The sequence below is a fragment of the Haemaphysalis longicornis genome, unplaced genomic scaffold (assembly GCF_048455015.1).
Source record: "Haemaphysalis longicornis isolate Haplotype H1 unplaced genomic scaffold, Haemaphysalis longicornis Haplotype H1 scaffold_1, whole genome shotgun sequence".
In the NCBI taxonomy this organism is placed as follows: domain Eukaryota; kingdom Metazoa; phylum Arthropoda; class Arachnida; order Ixodida; family Ixodidae; genus Haemaphysalis; species Haemaphysalis longicornis.
Window position 1 is genome coordinate 219,176,058 of NW_027526203.1, and position 4,509 is coordinate 219,180,566.

The 4,509-nt window shown below is 48.3% G+C and overlaps 1 pseudogene; it reads right to left on the minus strand.

Annotated features, from left to right (window-relative positions):
- Nucleotides 1–1,508: 1,508 nt before the first annotated feature.
- On the minus strand, nt 1,509–4,078 carry LOC144157630 (uncharacterized; annotated as a pseudogene).
- Between the last annotated feature and the right edge of the window lie 431 nt (nt 4,079–4,509).

The following is a 4,509-nucleotide window of genomic DNA, read 5'->3' on the forward strand; positions in this document are numbered from 1 at the left end:
AAAAACACATTTTTGGAGGTCAAATTTGGCGTCAACACCACAAGGTGATCGAGTAACGTTGATCCAAAAGCAAGCGAAAGGCGGATGTCCAGTTCAAGAACATCACACAATTTTGTTACCGTACCTATTCATTTCTTTCAATAGCTTCTAGTAACATAGCTGGACTCTCTGCTTCAATGTAAGCTTTGTTGCGTTATCACCTTCCCTGCCGCCACCGCCGCCACGACATTGTCTGCTGCTATGTTACACGTTTATGGCGTGATCGCATAAAAATTTTCCCCGCATTTCCCCGAGAGGAAGAATGTGAAAGTGCGAATGCAGGAGTTGAATTTGCGCCTTTCGGTAATGTTCGCGAAAGAGAGATCACACACACACACACACAACTACAAAGAAAGAAAGATGCATTTATTCACAGACACCTATTTGTGTTGTCGTTGTACTTGATTGCTAGAGCGGATCTCAGCTTTGAAATTTCGTGTCAGTACTCCTTAAGCGGGTGCATTAGCCCTTCTCACGCCCGATTCCTGGCCAATCCCCCACGTGGGTATGTGCCATGCACAGACACCTATTTGTGTTGTCGTTGTACTTGATTGCTAGAGCGGATCTCAGCTTTGAAATTTTGTGTAAGTACTCCTTTAAGCGGGTGCATTAGCCCTTCTCACGCCCGATTCCTGGCCAATCCCCCAAGTGGGTATGTGCCATGTCAGCGGCCAGGCAGCGCGCGCCCATCTCCGCCCGTTGCCAAGGAAGACGAGGAGATTCCTGGCCAATCCCCCACGTGGGTATGTGCCATGTCAGCGGCCAGGCAGCGCGCGCCCATCTCCCCCCGTTGCCAAGGAAGACGAGGAGCGCGCGCACCCGCAGCTGTTGCTATGTGGACGGACGGCGGTCACCGGAATTCAGGGTCGCTTATAAAGTGCATTCGCACTTAAAAGACGGCACCGACCATCGCTTCTATGACACATAAGAGCAGCGAAGCGGTACGCCTGATAACCGCGGAGCGCACCGATGTCGCCAATTCACTCATTCGTCAAGCTCGGCTTCAATCAGCGCTGTAATGAACCGAATAGTCACTTTTCTTTGTTATTTTTCTCTTGAGTTCGATCATGTGACCCAACAGCTTACTAGGATGATATGGACAAATGCCATGCATTGGGTTCTCTTTGTCATGGAGAGACTTGTACTGCCCTCTTATATTGCGGTTACGCCAAACAAATAATTTTTATTTTATTTCCAAACATAAAAGCAAAATACTGCCCGTTATTTGTATGCTCCATGATCGCTGACTTGGTTGATTGATTGATTGGGGGGTTTAACGCGCCGACGCAACGCAGGCGATGAGGCGCGCCGTAGTGGAGGGCTCCGGATTAATTTTGACCACCTGGGGACCTTTAACGTGCGCCGAAATCTCGTTACACAAGGGTGTTTTCGCTTTTCGCCTCCTTCAGAAAAGCGGCCGCCGCGGCCAGGAATCGAATCCGCGACCTCGTGCTCAGCAGCGCAATGCCTTAGCCACTGAGCCGCCGCGGCGGGGTGGACAGCACTATCCTGTCCATGGGGTAGGTGCCTAGGGAAGCACGAAAATGGAGCTGGCGGGCGGTATCATGGGCTACTTCGTTTCTTACCAGTCTCAAATGGGCAGGAACCCCGACAATGGCGAGGAGTGAAGCAGGTAAACCTTGCAGAATTGGTATGGCTGGTTAGGCAGCGAGACCAGCTTCGTATAAACTGCAGGTTTGCTGGGAGTTCATAAGGATAGTAAGATGCGAGGTGGTACCGGCTGTGGTTGCGACATGGGCGAAGGCGTGAGCTTAAGCTGTGGAGGGTGGAGCGGGATAATAGGATGCGAGAGTGAGTAACGAGCCCGAGGAACTGGTTACCGCCATGGTGGTGTGGAGAGAAGGCGTGTGAGCAACATCCTTTCTTTCTAATAAAGAATATAATTAATATTAGGTACCCTGCACAATTTTGGCAGCATTGTTGCCAAGGTGCACCAATATCATCCGAGAAGCAGAAAGCAATGTTTTCTTGTAGATAACACCCCGTCTCTGCTGCAGTGACAAAACCAGAGATAACGTGTTGCCTGATGAATGCTTGTGCCGCCATAAAATATTTCCAGGGCACCTAAGCCGTTCCTGTGAAGTTATGAATGCGAAAGCATTAGTGTTAAACTGTGGAATGAATATGCCAGTATTGTGTGGGCTGCCATGTGCTGTTGATGTAGACTATGCAGAGTGCATCCCCGTATACTCTCCACTCATGAAATTTTCGGAAGTTTCGCGTGGAAGGCTGTGTGTCCATTGGCATGACTTGTTGCCTACAGTGGCATGCATCCGGTGGTGCGTGTGTCCCCTCATTTTCATTTTCTGGGTGATGTTTCCTTCCTGTTTTGGTTACTTGGCCCATTTTCCGCTCTGTTCCTACGTATAATCTATTAGCAGGAACTTGTCTTTCCACTTGTGCAAGTACCGTGCTCGAGTTTCTGCTGTAGTACTTAGTATGTGTCTCGAATACACGTATCAAAGTTGAGCTGGAAACCCATTCACATGGTTCACCTTTAATCAGCTAAAATCACTGAACTGTGGTGGTCCAGGAGTTGTGCTGTGATTTTCAGCATGTATGTACCTGTCTTTTTTATCCTTTGGGCAGTCGGTAATATTGTGCCATGCTTCTGCCATCTTATGTACCATTTGTCGGCTGTATTTAAAGTGCTACGGACGCCAAATTTCGGAGCAACCTAGGTAACTAGTGCTTAGCATTAAAAAACGTAAGTGGGTAGTCTTTTGTAAGGTTCAGTTTTTACGATTTTGCTTCAAAAAAGGCAACTAGTTCCCCTTCCTAATGGAGAAATGGTGACATACAGTCGTGCCCCCTGTACACGACATGCTTCAATTCCACTGGCCACTTACTCCTACCTTAGCATTCATGTCTGCTGAAAATGTTTACAGCTTTTTTAAGGGCAGATTGTGTATCCCCATTTGCATTGTGAAACTGTGCTGTCTCCTGTTTTTATCTACCAACCAGTTCTTTTCCCTGACAGTGTGTCTGAGAGAACAGGTTTTGCATTTCTGCATTAAACCCCCCTTAAGAAGATACACTTAAAATACGCAGTGTCTGTGATATGTGCGTCGCATGGTGTGCTGGGTAGACTCCTATGCCATCAAACAAATGAAGCTACAGTGACAAAATACCTTAATGCAGTGTGCATGGTCTCCGCCAGTGCACTTCGTAAACTTCGTTCTGCTGCAATCAGCTCGTGAGACGGAACGTAGCAACAAATGGAAGAGGGGTTACAGTACATTTCAAGTGGCGTTTAAGAGGTGCACTTGCATCCCCAATGCATGCTGTCGCACTTCACGTTAAATATCTCCAGGTGGTCCAAATTAATCTAGAGCCGTCCGCTGCGCCTAGGTGTAGCTTTAGCGCATAACGCCCCCTAAAAACCCATAGAACTATACTCTGGATGTACATTGCAGGTAGCTGGCTTCAGAATCCGGAATTATAGGAGACTGCCAGTTGCTGAGGTTAGCACAGATCATCCACATTTGATTGGCTAATGGGGCCAGTGAAATGGGAATGGGGCGATCAAATATATGAAAGCATTCAATGCGCTGTATCCGCCTTTCCACATGAATCCTAAGTGCAGTGATGTCCTGGGTCTCCTTGGCTGTAAACTGGTCACGTGGAAGGAAGCGTGGAATGTTCACTTTCACTCCAATCTCTTCGGAAAGGTCCTCAATGCGGAAGCCTTTGTCGGCTTGATAGAGTCTCCTTCGTCAAATTCTAACTCCAGAAACCCACTTCCTATCACGCATTCCCTGCCTGAAGTACACCCGGTGAACAGCTCAGAAACGAATGTGACATATTCGCAAGGTGACACACCAACCAGTCCTTTGAACGTGTGTGTCGACTTGTAATGCGAGTACAGGCCGGACTGTGTCACAAACGACGATGGCACTTCACAGCGTATTTCCGTTGCATCAAGCAACACGCGCGTGGAGGGGTACTTCTTCACAAATGCCAGAGGCATTGCCTCGTCAATAGCTCGCTGCGACAGCCATGAAGTCAGCTCTGACATTGGAGGTAGATAAAATCTACCCACACTGAAAATATCCTAGACACCATGCTCATGGACACTGAAAACAAGTGTCCAAGGTTCTGGTGAAACACGCCAAGCCGAAGCTTTATGAGGATGTTGCGAACGCGACAGAGACAGAGACCCGATGAGAGCGGGCCACGTGTCGCCGGTGCGCAAGCAGTCACGAGGACCATGAAGAATTGGTTTGGGATGCTAACCTTTTGTGGCCGACCTTTGTAGCCTTCGTGCTGTTGGCTGCCACTGTTGTGGTGGCGTATTATATTTCACCATTTTTTGTCGGGTTCCACAAACTCTAGCAGGTCTAAAAAACTCTCGTAGTCGGGCAGTCCCGTATAAATCTGCACATCCTCATCGCTATGTCGGAATTTTTCAATGCCGAATGGCTCGTACTCGTCCTTGACCTTCTGCAA